A 15,704-nucleotide genomic window follows, 5' to 3' on the forward strand; every position below is an offset into this window, starting at 1 on the left:
CGGAGAACCTGAGTGAGGCTGAAAACTGCACCCGTGTCACTCAGCACATGGAGCTGAGAGCCAGATGCAACCATGAGTGGGTCATGCACTTCCCTGCCACTGCTCTAACAAATGCCCAGAACCCAGTGGCTTAGAAATATAGCAATTTATTCTCTTACCTTTCTAGAGGCAAGAAATTTGAAATGGGACTCACAGGGCTAAAGTCGAGGTGGCTCCTTCTGAAGGCATCCGTGGGGAATCCACTCCTTTCCTCTTTCCACTTCTTTCTGGCAGCTTCTGCACTTCTGGGCTCGCGGCCACCTCACTTGGGTCCTTGCTCAAGTCACAGGTGGCTGCTCCCTCCAACCTCTGCCTCCCTCTCATCAGGGCCCTGTGATGACTTTGGGCCCAGCCAACTATTCTGGATAATCTCCCAGTTCGGTTCCTTAATTTAACCACATCCGTAAAGTCCCTTTTGCCACATAAGGTCACATATTCAAGGGTCTGGCGATGAGGACGCAGACCTCTTTTTCAGGACATTTTTCTGCCTCCCACAGCCTCCCTGCTGAGCCAGGCCGTGCACATGGAGGATACTAGAGAAATATTTATAAGATAAGTGAGCCTGTCCCTCTCTCCAGTAAGCTGAGCTGAAGCTAATTTGAAATTTGAGTGATGCAAAACGGCCAGAAATTTTTGCAAATTTCTGATGTCCTCAGGCTAGGACATTTTAAAAAATTCCTGGAAGTCAGCTCTTAACTCTGTGATACTTACCTTCTTAGTGAAAGGCTGCAACAACACCCTCTAAAGAACAGTTAAATTTACTGAGGGCCTCGTAAAGTTAGATTTAGATTAGTAAAAATGCACCAATTTTTTTTTTTTTTGAGACAGAGTCTTGCTTTGTCACCCAGTCTGAATGAAGTACAATGGCACGATCTCGGCTCACTGCAACCTCCACCTCCCGGGTTCAAGCGATTCTCTTACCTCAGCCTCCTGAGTAGCTGGGACTACAGGTGTGTGCCACCACATCAGGCTAATTTTTGTATTTTTAGTAGAAATGGGTTTTCACTATGTTGGCCAGGGTGGTCTTGAACGCCTGACCTCAAGAGATCCACCCACCTCCGCCTCCCAAAGTGCTGGGATTACAGGCATGAGCCACTGTGCCCAGCCATGTACTGATTATTGATAGACGTCATGGAATCACAGTGGTCCCTCAAAATATCTGTCACTTGGAACCTCAGAATATGACCTTATTGGAACAACGGTCACTGTAAATATAATTAGGATAAGGATCTTGAGATGAGATTGACCTGGATTATCTGGGTGGGCCCTGAGTAAAATGACTGGTGTCCTTATATGAGAAAGGAGAGGGAGATTTGAGATGCAGAGTCACCAAGGAGAAGGAGGTGAAGAGGGAGGCAGAGACTGGCAGCCCCAAGCCAAGGAGATCTGGGCCCCCAGGGCTGGAGTCCTGGAAGTAAGGATTCTCCCTTAGAAGCTTGGGAGGGAGTGCTGCCCTGTCCACACCACGACTTCCAAACCGTGAAAGAATACATTTCTGTGGTTCTAAGCCCCCATTTTTGGTGCTTTGTTACAGAGCCCAGAACACTGATACAATAGCCAGAGGCTAAAGTACGGAGGAGGGCTGACCTCCGTGTGAGCCCACCACACCCAAGGCCAAGGCACCACTGACCATGTCCTGTGCACTCTCCCAGGAGCAGAAAGGTCTGCACCACCCATGAAAGAGGACGGGCTTTGCTAAAACCAGACCATCGCAGTCATGGTTGAAATTGTTTGGATGCTGTAACCCAACATCTCTATAAATCTGCTCTAAATATCATGTCCAACCTCTTCATCTGACAAATGAAAATGTCGAGTGACTTATGGTTGCTTTTGAAAGGGCAATCCCTTTTGTTCCAACTGAATGCAGGACAAAGAGAAACACAGATCAAACACATTTTCACATACCTCGCTCCCTGTGCTCCCAAAGGGAGCAGTTTGCGTGTCTCGCTTGGTTTTTAAAATTTGGGAACATAAAACTGTATTCAAACAAGAGAACAAATAATTAAAATAAACATGGCTTCTAATGTTTAGTTACTTGTGGAGAAAGGGCCTGAGAAGAGAAAGACCTGGACAGAGAAGAGCAGAAAAGCAGAGGGGAGGGTGATATGGTTTGGCTGTGTCCCCACCCAAATCTCATCTTGAACTGTATGTAGTTCTCATAATCCCCACGTGTTGTGGGAGGGGCCCAGTGGGAGGTAATTGGATCATGGGGTGGTTACCCTCATGCTGTTCTCGTGATAATGAGTGAGTTCTAAGATCTGATGGTTTTATAACGGACTTTCCCCGTTTTGCTCTGCATTTCTCCTTGCTGTCGTCATGTGAAGAAGGACATGTTTCCTTCCCCTTCCACCATGATTGTAAGTTTTCTGAGGCCTCCCCAGCCCTGTGGAACTGCAAGTCAATTAAACCTCTTTCCTTTATAAATTACCCAGTGTTGGGTATGTCTTTACAGCAGCGTGAGAATGAACTAATACAGAGAGTACAGTGGGGAAGCAGATCATGGATGCTGAGAAGACTGGCCCTGCCCACCTGGCCAGACCCCTCACATGCCAGGCTCACCTGCTGGCCCAGTGCCCCCAGGCCGCTCCCCACTGCCCCCCACAGGACCAGGGTGAGCAGTGAATGTGCCCTTCCCTTCTGACCACCAACAGACCACCAACAGGGCCATGCCTGGAGGCTGCACGGTGCACCATTGCTACTCTCTAAAAAACACAAACATACATTTTATTGAGGAGTAACCATGTATAGCTTTTTTTTTAAGTAAATCTTTTATTTGGGAACAGTTTTAGATTTACAGAAAAGTTGTGAGGACAGCACGGAGAATTCCCATGCACGCCATTCCCAGGCTTTGCTGTTGCTCACACCGTTGGAGAGAGGTGCACTCGCTGCCACTAATGAGACAGCTTCGGTCCATTGTTATTAACTAAGTCTGGGCTTTATTCACATTTCCTCAGTTTCTGCATGTCCCTCTTCTCTTGCAGGATTTCACTCAGGATTCCACGTCACATTTGGTCATCCTGTCTCTTTAGGCTCTTCTTGGCTGTGACCATCTCTCAGACCTGACTCGTTTTTGATAACCATGAAAGTCTGAAGGACAGCTGTTTAGGAATTTCACAGGGTTTCCTCTGGCTGGAGTTTGTCTTATGTTTTTCTCATGACTGCACTGAGATGATGTGGTTTTCTGGAGAAGACCACAGAGGTCAAGGACCATTTTCATCCCTTCGTATCGAGGGTGCCCCGTCCCCATGACTCCTCCCTGTTGATGCTGGCCTTGATCACCCCGCTGAAGTGTTTCCCAGGCTTCTCTACCATAAAGTTACTCTCTTTATCCTCCATGTCCAGGCTGTACTTTTGGCAAGGCAGTCACTATGCTCAGCCCACACTTGGGCAGTGGGGAGTAACGCTCCATCTCCCTGAAGGGAAAGCAGCTAAGTAAAATATTTAGAACTCTTTTGCATGGATTTGCTTATTCTCTCCCATGTCCTTTTTTTTTTTTATTTTTTTGAGACAGGGTCTTGCTGTGTCAAGCAGGCTGGAGTGCAGTAGCATGATCATGGCTCACTGCAGCCTCAATCTTCTAGGCCCAAGCGATCCTCTGATCTCAGCTTCAGGAGTAGCTGGGACTACAGGCATATGCCATTATGCCCAGCTCATTTTCCTATTTTTTGTAGAGATAGAGTCTCACTATGTTATCCAGGCTGGTTTTGAACTCCTGGGCTTAAATGATCCACCCGCCTCAGCTTCCTAAAGTGCTGTAATTACAGGCGTGAGCCACCCCACCAAGCCTCCCCCATGTACTTATGTGTATAATCATTGATTTATCTTGGTCTGGGCTCATGGATGGTTATACTGTGGGTTATCATTCAATACTACCTGATTAATTTTGTGTCCCATGTGGTCCCATATTTGGCCATTGGGAGCTCTTTCAGTTGGCTCCTCTCTCCCTTTGACATAGCTCTAGCATTTTGTGAATCTTTCCTCTCTTTGTTTTGAGCACTTTCTTTCTTGTTAACACCACAAAGTTCTCCGGGTACATATCACATATTCCCTGCCCCAGCACTAGGATCAGCTGTGTCTCCAAGGAGCCCTGGTTCTTTCAATTGGAGATGGTGTTAGAAACCAAGATCTGAACACTGGGTGTGCTCACTGCTACTGCAGTGTCATTGCTTTGTCCTCTCAGCAGACAGAGCAAAGGGCAGTGGGCATCTCCAGTCATCTTGGGGGAAGCAGCTGCCTTGTCCCTAGAAATTGAATAAATGTGATGACATGACAAAACACCTGCAGAACCCCAGGCATGTGGTAGGTGATCACAGAGCGAAGAGTGTTATCGGAGACAAGCCCCAGGAATAACTGAGGTTAAATCAGCCTAACATGGAAGTTAGAAAATATTCAGAGTGAGCAAAAATTAAGAAGGTGCCATTTCTCAGCCTTCTGGCATTGTCTGTATTTGCACACGTGTATGTGTGTAAGTGTGTCTGGGAATGTACTGTTGTACTATTTGCGAGGTGCTGATATGTCAAGAACATTCCTCCATTTCTTGAACCCTTCACACGATTTTTAATGGCCATATACTTGTCCATGGAATTGGGGCAGCTGGATTTAACTATCTCATGGTGGGGCATTTAAGCTCTTCCCAGTTTTGGCTGTGATTGTTGTGGGTGGTTGTTTTTGCCATTCTGCCTTAGAACCTGAGGACTTTATTGTACTAAAGTTGTGTCTGCTTCTTTGGTTATTTTCTTAGCACATATTTCTAAAAACAGCAATGCCAGGTCAAAAACCTGCACCTTGTCTCTGCCCTTGGTTTCTGTAGCCAAGTTTTTCTTGGGATGTTGTGTCCGTTTCCCTGTCTACACAGGGCAGGAGAGTTCCCACTTCAGTGCTGCTTCACGAGCAGGAATTCAGGCTTCCAGTTATTTCTAGCAATGGAATAGATTTAAAAAGTATTATTCATTTTTGTGTGTTACTTTGTGTTTATTTAACTTTTCTTGACATTAAAATTGCTTTGATATGTTTAGGGCTGCTTATTCATGTCCTCTGCTCTTTTACTGTTGGGAACTTTTCTCTTACTGCTTTACAAAAGGGAATCAATATGTTAAAGGTATAGAAATAAGACATTTGAGAAAATGTCTAGGCTGAATGTTCACATATATTAAATGTTTTTGAAACAAGGCAAGAAAGAAGACCATGTAATACAAAAAATTGCCTTCCCATTAACTCATTCCCCTTTCATTTCAAAGTCAGGCAGGAAGTAAATGAAATAAGGACAAGTTAAATAAAAAGAGCAGTGACAGCATTACCATTTGTATCCGACATGGTCAGATTCAATGCAGAGGAAGATGGTGTCAGCGATGGAGACCAGGCTTCCCAAGTTCTCATGGCAAAGAACTAGTTTCTTCCTCCAATCTGCTGAGGACCAACACTTTTGCAAAATTCAATAGAAATGGTATAGCAAAGTCGAATTGCTACAACAAAGTTTCTAAACACTGTACATTATTAAACTTAACTCATGGCAGGACCCAACAGGTGGTTTGTGGCCCAGGCCAGCCTGTGGACCACACTCTGTTGCTTTCGAGGAAAATGTGAGATGCTCCCTTGAGCTCAGAGTAGGGGAGACCCTGGACCCAGAATTCAGAGCACTGGGGTGGCTCAGGACCCAGAATGCAGAGCAGGGGGGTGGTCCTGGATCCAGAACACAGATCCGGGCCTGTAGATGCAGACGAAAATGCCAGGGCTTCCAAAGTAGACCCAGTGCAGAGACACTGAGAACATGGTGGGAATGGGGTGGTGGCCTCAAAAGAGAATTCACACTGGATGCTGTTGGGATGTCTGGTCAACCAAACCTAAGTGCTCTCCTTCACATCCCAGCCCAAAATACCTTCCAGGTGAATTACCGAGATCACTGTGAAAACGGGGACATGCATCAACTAGAAGTAACTACAGGCAAGTATCTCATCTCTTCCTATTGTTGAAAAAATAATAAGAAAATGATGAATATGTTGGACTCTGCATAAACACAAAAATCCTGCATATCACAACACAATAAACACAAAGAAAGGCAAGTCAGTGAAGAAAATCTCCCACCAGACACTCGAAGGTGCAGGCCAGCAGGACGCTGTAAGGATGCTGGGCGGTGCGCTTTCACTTAAGAGGTCAGAATCTAGGCCGGGCGCGGTGGCTCACGCCTGTAATCCCAGCACTTTGGGAGGCCGAGGCAGGCAGATATCTGAGGTCAAGAGTTTGAGATCAGCCTGGCCAACATGGTGAAACCCCATCTCTACTAAAAATACAAGAATGAGCCAGGCGTGGTGGGGATCTCTATAATCACAGCTACTCAGGAGGCTGAGAAAGGAGAATCACTTGAACCCTGGAGGCGGAGATTGCAGTGAGCCGAGATCGTGCCATTGTACGCCAACCAAAAAAAAAAAAAAAAACGTCAGAATCTAAGTGTCGGCCTGCAGGGGCGGGGCAGCCACTCAGACACGCCCCTGTGCTCCCTGCTGCTGGTCTCCCCCAGGTCGTTGTCAGGCTCACTCAGCCACTGCCCCACCCCTGCCAGCCCAGAAGAGAGACTGCCTGGCGCCTGGTCAGATGGTGCAGCCCCCGTGGACCCACCAGCATCCTCTCTCTCCCTTCCCGGCGTCAGTTTCTCCACGGTACCGGTTCTGAGGCAACACTGTTGCTTTGCTCATCTGCGTGTGGGTTTGCTGCCTGCCTCTCCCCTAGATGTGGAGCTGCCCCGGCAGTCTGCTTGCACTGCTGTGAACGGTGCTTCCCTGGTCCTGGGGGTGCCCAGCACAGAGTGTGTTTGGTGGGGGCACAGGCAGCACCTGAGCACTCATCTGGGGTGCAGGCCTATATTGGGTTACAGCCCACAGTCAGGAGCAGTGGCTGTCCTGCAGCTTACTCTGAAAGGAGCTGCAGGGCCGTGGCATCACAAGGCTGGGGAAGAGTAGGGCCTCCGTAACGCCAGCCAGCTCTGGCCTCTGCATTCCCTTCCCCACACTCACCCAGCACCAGCCCTGCAATCCTCCCACAGAGACTTTTCACCAGGTTTTCTAGCCCTGGGAGCCAGATCCAGGAGGCCACAGCAGAGCAGGTCCCCAAGAATGGTCCTCAGGTTGGCCCTTCTTCTCCCTGGACCAGGGGTGAAGGCCCCACTGGACTGGCTTTTTGCAGGTGTTTCGTGTTCACTTGGGCGAGCATTCTGGGTACAGGACGCATTTGCTCACATGCACAGTTTGCCTGCTGTTGTGTTGCCGGACAGAGGGTGGTGCCTGCTGGCCGTGCCGTCTCTCCACAGGGAGTGACCACAGAGCTGGTGCTGGGACCAGGCAGGCCGTGTCTAGATGCTGCTCTCCCACCTTGAGACTGTGTGTGTGTGTGTGTGTGTGTGTGCAGATGTGTGTGAGAGTGTGTATATGTATTTCTGTATGCATGTATGTGTATATATGTGTGAGAGGGTGTTTGTATGTGTGTGTGTGTTTCTGTGTGCATGTGTGTATACGTGTGTGAGAGTGTGTGTATATGTGTGTGAGAGTGCGTGTATATGTGTGTGTATGTGTGTTTCTGTGTGCATGTGTGTATGTGTGTGAGTGTGTGTATGTGTGTGTTTGTGTGTGCATATGTGTGAGAGTGAGTGTGGGGGGGGATAACAGAAAACATTTGGAAAGTGAGGGAAAAATCGTAAGAGTAGAAACATTTTTCTTAAAAGCAAATGCAGCACAGACAGCAAAGCCGAGAGGGAATGGGTGTTGCTCAAAGGGGTCACTGGGCACAAATGTGAGTCCATCTTATCTCATTCTCTTGGGACATGGGGACCTGAACTGGGGAAGTTCCTGGGGACTGTCAGTGCTCCCTGCCCCAGTTCCTACCGGACCCTGAAATGTTGGAATTTATGAACAAGGTTTCAGTGAGGAGCAAACAACCAGTGTGAGATCTAAACCCTCTGGGCTGGACACCCGCTACGGGAGAGCTTGTTGAAGAAGGAGGTTCCAGCCTCTCAAGGGCCTTAGAACACGGGCCCTGCAAAGCCTGGCAAACCTAGAGGACCCAGTGTCTGGCTTTCCTGAAAGGATCACAGTTTCTTAAGCAAAGAGCTGACATTCGCTGGCCGAGGGCTCACTGTCGTTCCTGTGAATGTCACGTCTAACTCCATGATCCATCATGCAGAAGGTTTTGACCCCAGAAGGTTTGGCCAGTGGTTCCTCCAGTGAGGCTGAACTTGACCAGATGTGAGCGGGCACTCCACCCACTTCCCTGAAAACACAGCGATCAAATTTCACAGCCCCGCTGTTACTTGTTAATTCTGTTTTTGATTTGTGGCTCTTATTTGACTTTCAGATGAACTTAATAATTGCTTTAAAAGGAGAATTGGAAACGCTACACAAGTGGCTTTGTGTTGCTCCAGGCTATCCCTGGATTTGGGGTTCTTCTTTCCAGAACCACGGCTGTGTTTTGAATCACAGCTGCCTGCCTGGCCTGCCAAGTGGTGGTTCTGAGCTGAGAGAGAGACCTTCTCTCTCACTTTCTTGGTGCCACATAAGCAGGGCAGCTGCTCTGCAAGAAAGGGGCGCAGCCGTTCACAGTCACGCCCAAGTGTTTCTGGCAGCACGTGGACTTCACATCCCTGGGCCCAGTGAATTGCTTTCTGGGATTTTTTTCTTTTCAGGGAGAAGGAGACGCAGGCACAGCCCACATCCTCAAGCCCACATCCTGGCTCCTCCACACCATGCACTGGCCTGGCCTGTGGGAAGTTCCACTCACACCCAAGTTCCACCTGAGCTGGGCTGGCGGTCAGGGCCTAGAGTGAGGAACAGGCTCTGAGTCAGACCTCCTGGGTTCCCCACATGCCCCTGACTCGTCTCAGGTGCCCTGTGCTGTCTGAACCTCAGTTTCCTCATCTGTAAAACTGAGATCTCTCAGCACGGAGACAACTCGTGGATGGGGGTGGCAGTGCCTGGCAGATTGCAAGTTTTAATCAACATTAGCAAATAAAAGCAAGAATGATGATGGCAGTAATTGACATTTAGACATGCTGTGATGTTGCCAGTACAGTGCTACCCTCTGACCACTACAGCAGACCCCTGAAGACGTGGGTGATGTGTCCTGTTCTGCGCAAGGACACTGAGCCGGGCCAGGGTGACAACCCATCCTGGGCCCCAGGTGGGCAGGCGGCAAGGCAGGATCAATGCTGAATGTTTGCAGCTGGGCCCAGCTGACTATAGCCGTGGACCCTCAGGCTTCTCTCGCTGCCTCCCCGAGGTGCAGGCCTGAACTGATGCCTGGGGAGCTGTGTGAGGTGTGCGGCCCCAGGATGTCAAGGCCTGTGAGACCAGGCACCGCGGCTCCACCGTTTCGTTGGTTAGGGCGTGCCACACAGCATCACAGGCAAGGGTGCGCGGGGGCCGAGGAAGGCAGCTGTCTCCACAGGAAAGGTGGCTTTTCTGGATGGTGTTATGTTTTGTTTTCCACATAAATTAACAGTAGAGGTGGGAGAGGATTCAGCTAGGTGAGATGATTTGCTGAGGTCACACAGATGTAAATAGCAGGGCCAGGATTGAACAGGAATCTTTCTAGCCCTAAAGCACATTTCGAAGACTTTAAGATGCCCTCAATTTAAAGACAGAGCCCTGAGAATTTTCCAGGGAAAAAAAATTCCCAAACAGAAACATGACTACATGAACTACACACACTATCTGAAGACACATCAGAAGATCTGAAAATAGGAAGAAAAGGATTTGTGACTTCCAACTGGGAAAACGGGATATATGTATATAGGCATAGAGACATTCGCCTATACTCAGCCATCTCCCTTCTCCTGGCCCTGCCACTGCCTGGGACAGGTACTGAAAGAACCCCAGGATCTCAGCTTAGGCAAAGTTACACTAATTAGAAGTGTTTGGGCAGGGAAGAGTGGAGGAAAGGCCGTGAACTTGGAGGGGGGAAGCAAAGGTTTTGTGAGGGCTGTACTCAGAGCAGCCAGCTGGGTGCCCATCCATCCAGGTGACTGTCTAGCCAGGTGACCATTCATCCAGGTGACTGTCCATCCAGGTGACTGCCCATCCAGGTGACCATCCATCCAGGTGACTGTCTAGCTGGTTGACAATCCATTCAGGTGACTGTCTATCCAGGTGACCATCTATCCAGGTGACCATCCATCCAGGTGACTGTATACCCGGGTGACCATCTATCCAGATAACCATCCATCCAGGTGACTATCCATCCAGGTGACTGTCTAGTCAGGTGACCATCTATCCAGGTGACCATCCATCCAGGTGACTGTCTAGCCGGGCGACCATCTATCCAGGTGACCATCCGTCCAGGTGACTGTCCATCCACGTGACCATCCATCCAGGTGACTGTCCATCCAGGTGACCATCCATCCAGCTGACTGTCTAGATGGGTGACCATCCAGGTGACTGTCTAGCTGGCTGACCATCCATCCAGGTGTCTGTCCAGCCAGGTAATTGTCTAGCGAGGTGACCATCCAGGTGACTATCTAGCTGGGTGACCGTCTATCCAGGTGTCCGTCCATCCAGGTGACTGTCCAGTTGGGTGGCCATCCCCTGCATCTGTAAACCACATGAAACTATTCACCTCATGGGGTGTCCTAAGGACACAACGAAGCCATGGACATGGGAGGATTGAACCTGAGCTGGCAGGAGTCACCTTGGGGTTTGCTCATTGAGTCTGGATTGGGAAAAATATGCAAACGCAGCAAACGCAAACAAAGCACATGCACTCAGGCAGAGCTGGATTCCTTCTGCCCGGAGGGCTTGGCTGGGCGGGTCTGTAGAGTCAGAGGATGAACAAGGAGCTGCTGCTCTGCCACGGGCTCACGGCCCTTCCTCTCCTTGCAGCCGGGCCAGGCATCCCTTCCATCCTGTTCCCATTAGACACTTTAAAGTGGTTCCAGAGCTGGATTTCAGCTGTAAAACCACAGTGCCCCAACCTAGACCTCGCCCCATGCCGGTGCCTTCTGGAAGGGAGAACATGCCGGCCCGGCCAGGGTTTCTGTTCAGATTGGACTCCTGCCCTGGTCTCAGTCCTGGTTCAGGATTTCAAAAAAGGAATCCGTCCCCAGAGGAACTGCAGGGCAGACCCTCTCAGTGAGGCTGCCCACAACACGGGTGCTGGCACTGGGGAGGCTTGGAGGGGAGCTGGGGCATGGGCGGACCCTCTCAGTGTGAGGCTGCCTTTCAACAGTGGTGCTGGCATCGGGAGATTTGGAGGGGAGCTGGGACATGAGCCAATGGTGACCCCATGACAATGCGGCTGGCTTTACAGCTGGCATGCCCCTTCCCTTGTGTCAGGAGTTGGCCTTGGACTTGGGGAGCAGGGCCTCCGGAGCACCCTGGTGCCGGCTAAGGGCCTCTGAGCCCGCCCAGGCCCGGGAGGAACTGAGCAAGATCGCCAAAGAGATGCAGAGGCAGGGCCTGCCCTGGCCGGGGCTTCCTTCTGCTCTAGGGAACAGGCTTAGATGAGGGGCTGACCCACAGTCACTGATTCAAAAAGTAACCTCGGCCCATGTGGGGATGGTGTCATTTCTGGGTTTTTTTCCCTTTATGTGGAGACAAGGAAAGGGCAGAACAATGGTGGAAAAATTCCAGGAAATAATTCTCAGTGTGTGAGTCCTTCAGAGAGGCATTTTCTTCCGAGTTGCAGCTTCCTGCTCTCAGGAGAGGCCCCGTCAGGATGCCAGGGACCCACTCTGCGTCTTCAGCGCCTCCGTCTGAGACCTGTGATAGGGAGGGAGCTCTGCAGTGACGTCCAGGGAGCTGTTCTCTCTGGGAGTTGCCTTCAGCCAGGTGAAGCCACCTTGCCCCAGGCTACACTCCTGCCTGGGGGGCAGCCGTTGGCCCGCGATGGACCCCGAGCCACCCTCACATTGGGCTGGGGCAACCCCAGTGCACTCTCACCGGATTTCGGAGGCCTCTGTCACTGTGACGCAGCAGCCCCATTCCCCCTGCCCCACCCAGGCCCTGGTGTGATCAACGATTCACAAACCTCTCGCCTCAGAGTCTAACCTAAGATGAGGATCCGCCCCAGCAACCTCATCTCGTTTATTCTTTTCATTAATTTATACCGAAAAGAATACTGTTCAGAGGGGCACGTGAAGCTTTTCATCTCATCAGCACCAGAGGGGATTTCCACTCCAGAAAGGGCCTGAGAGGTGACGTAGTCCAAATCCCCAATGTTAGGGAAACTGAGGCCCAGAGAGAGTGAGTCGCTCCAGGGACACCTGGATTCTGGAGGCCGCTCCTGCATATACAGGTGGGGGCTGGGGGGCTTGCACACGGTGGGGCTGCCCTGCAGGACAGGAAATGGGTGGTCCGGGAGATGTCGGAAGTATGGGACCCTGGACTGAGATCACAGAGGCAGAGAGACGTCCCCACAGCCTGAGAGGTCCGGAAAGCGCCTGTGAAGCCGTCTGGTCTGTCACAGCTCCGGAGGGCCAGAGGGCGCTGCTCCCGGGACAGGCAGCCAGGATGACAGCCTAGCAGCACTGGGGCCGCCTGTTGCACTGTGTGTGGATGCCTGGAGCTGTCAACAGCCCGGCGGCAGACCCGTCTCAGAGGAGTCCAGCACCTGCTCACAGTCACGCAGCTGAGGATGGATGGGGCTGGAATTTGGACTGGACTCCTGGCCTTCCGAGCTGACGGCTGCACCCCACACCATTCAGGTGGGGTCCTGAAGCTCTGGAGGGCTCCACAGCCCGGGGAAGGCTCCCCATCCAGCTGCCTCCTTGTTCCCCACAATAGCTGAGGGAGGCAGCCCCAGCCTTGAGGTGCAGGGGGAGTTCCATGCTCGACCCCACAGCTAAGGGTGGTGGCCTGAGGGTCCTTGCAGGCCTCAGTGTCCAGGTGTTGGCTGCAGCAGAGGACACACCTGGCCCTGCAGGAGATGTGGTCAGTGATGGTGCATCTCTGTGGGCTGAGTGACCCGGCCCCACCAGGTGGTGCCTGAGTCCGGGGGGGTGACCTGCCGGCCCACATCATCGGGCAGGCCCCAGAGAGGGCAGCAGCTCTGTGTGCATGATAGCACTCGGCCCAGCAGGGATGGCCAAAGTCCAGCCGAGGTGACACCATGCCTCCCATGAGAAATACCTGGACACTGGGGCATGGGAGGGTGAGGAGGGGCACTGAAGGGCTGGCACACGGGGAAGGCAGCTGTCATTCTCCTGTCTGGTGTGTGACAGGACCATGGAGTGGGGGCTGGGCATCAGAGAGGCAAGGCCTCCTGCTTTCCAGCTGGCAGAAGGTGGACAGGGACGGTGGCCAGCACAGACGAGGGACAGGTGGAGAAGGCGGGTGCAGCAAAGTGGACAGATTGCGGCCCACGTCTCTAATACATGGAAGGGAAAGGAGGGACACATGAACGCTTCCAAGCTGGAGGTCTCTTCTCAAGGGCTGGGACTTGTGTGTCCAGAAAGCCTCCTGCTCTGTCCTAGAACCACAGCACAGGGGTGAGTTTGCCTTACAGGTCCCGCTGGGGGCCCAGAGAAGCATGCACAGGCTGAAGGCCCTGGGAGCAGCTGCTGGGCCCAGGACAAGGCTTTCATGAGGATTTCAGGCCTGCCTTCCAGGGCCAGCTGCCAGCTCCACAGCGGCACCTCTGGCACCCTGTGGTTTGCATCCCTTCGGAAACGTCCTGCCCTCTGCTGTACTTGTGGAAACTGCTTTCAGGGGACATTAAAGGTGGCAGAGGACTAAAGGGCATGAGGATGTAGCTCACTCCCCTGGATGAGTCCCAGCTGCCCTAGGACTCAGGAGCTGCAGTGCCGTGCCCCAGGGTCACCAGCTGCCAGATGCAACACTGGGACCTCTAGACCTCCGACTCCAGGCTCCTCTGTGGCTCTTCCAAGTTGTCCTGCCCAGAACACTGAGGGGCCACTGCCCACCTCCTGATTGCTCTTGCCCTAGGCACCAGGCCCCTGCCTGTGCAGCTGTGTGTGAGTGAGCATGTGTAAGTGTGAGTGAGCACATGTGCGTGTGACTGTGTGTGCACATGAGCGTGCATAAGTGTGTGAGCATGTGCATGTGCACGTGTGCATGTGAGTGTGCATGTGAGCATGTATGAGTGTATGTGTGTGTGCATGACTGCATGAGTGTGCATAAGTGTGAGCATGTGTGTGCATGTGCATGAACGTGCATGTGAGCGTGCATAAGTATGTGAGCTGTGTGTGCACGTGTGCACGTATGTGAGCGTGCATGAAAGCACGCGTGTGAGCGTGTGCGAGTGTACGTGTGTGAGTGTGCATAACTGCCTGAGTTTGCATGAGGGTGTGTGAGTGTGTGTGAGCGAGCTCAGTCGCCAGCTGAGCAGCATCTGCAGCCACCTGTTTGGGTCCTGGAAGGGGTCACATGCCTAGGTCTCCGTTGGCTTCACCTGCCTGGTGGCTAGTCCTGGTGTGGACGGGTCTTCTTCTTGGGTCCCTAAGCTACTGTGCCATTTCTTGGGCGCTTGCTCCTCAGCTCTTGCCCGTGCTTTGCTCTGCTCTGCCATGCTGGGCTGGGCCCTGCAAACCCTGTCTCTCCTTAGCCAGCTGCTCCAGGAGGCTGCGCCGGGGGAACCCACCCCGCCTATCTTGGCTTCTCTGAGCCTCTCCCCAGGAGCTCCTCTCGGCCGAGTTTAAGCCTCAGGAAGGCTGAGCTGCCGCTGGGTCCCTGCTCTGTTGGAAGGAGACCTTGTTGCCCTGAGAATCCTGGGGCCGAGGACTGGTCTCAGCAAGGAATTTTCTCCCCAGGAGCCAGGTGGGCATCCGCAGGTGTTTGCCTGCAGGGACTTGGCTAAAAGGAGCCATTGAGAGATTGGGTTAATTGGCATCTTCCCACCCACCTGTAGGAGTTTTCTGGAGTGGGGTGCTCTGTAGGAGGTCATGACGCTCATTTTCCCCTTGTTAATGCATTGCTGGCTTAGTCTACCTGGGGAATGCAGGGTTGGCCCACTGTTTCCCAGCCATACCTGGGAATGTCTCGATTTGTGCGTTTCTGCCTCCGGATCCCAGGGCTTCTGCTCCTCCCCCTCCTGCCAATTGTGTGGGCACCCGACGCCTGTCTCCCCACTGCCAGGAGAGGCTGATGCAGGGAGAGACAGCAGGAGGCCCCAAGTTTACAGCAGGTCAACAGCCGTGGGCAGTTGCAGTCAGTCGATCCTGCCTGCAGGTGCCACACAGAAACCTACCTGTAGTTCCACCCTGAGTCCAGATGAGGCTGCAGGAGTCTTCCCGGGAGAGGCACTTATTTACCCAGAGGTTCTAGAATGGGGCAGCAGATTGCCTCAAACAGGCTGATGGGAATGACTGGGCAGTGGGCACCAGGGGAGCCTGAGGAGGGAAGGGACACCTCTACCTTGTGGGGCCATCTGAGTTGCCACGTCACATGGACCCTGAGCATGGAGGGCAGTCCTGGGAGGTGTAGGGAGCTGGAAATTAGGCCACATCCACCCCTGCCTTTAGGGCTCCCAAGCAGCTGGGGCCTCTCCTGATCCTAATTACAGGAATGTTAGCCCCAGTTATGGGGTGCCAGCACCCAGCAGGCCCTCTTCGTCCTGTGGCTACAACTGCCTCCACCCTGGTGCAGCTTCGGGAGGGAGACAGGTGAGTGAGGGAGGAGCGGCGGCCATGCTGGCCAGAGCGCCAGAGTCCTGCCCACTTTGTGGGTCAT

This window comes from Symphalangus syndactylus, chromosome 8 (genome assembly GCF_028878055.3).
Source record: "Symphalangus syndactylus isolate Jambi chromosome 8, NHGRI_mSymSyn1-v2.1_pri, whole genome shotgun sequence".
Lineage (NCBI taxonomy): Eukaryota > Metazoa > Chordata > Mammalia > Primates > Hylobatidae > Symphalangus > Symphalangus syndactylus.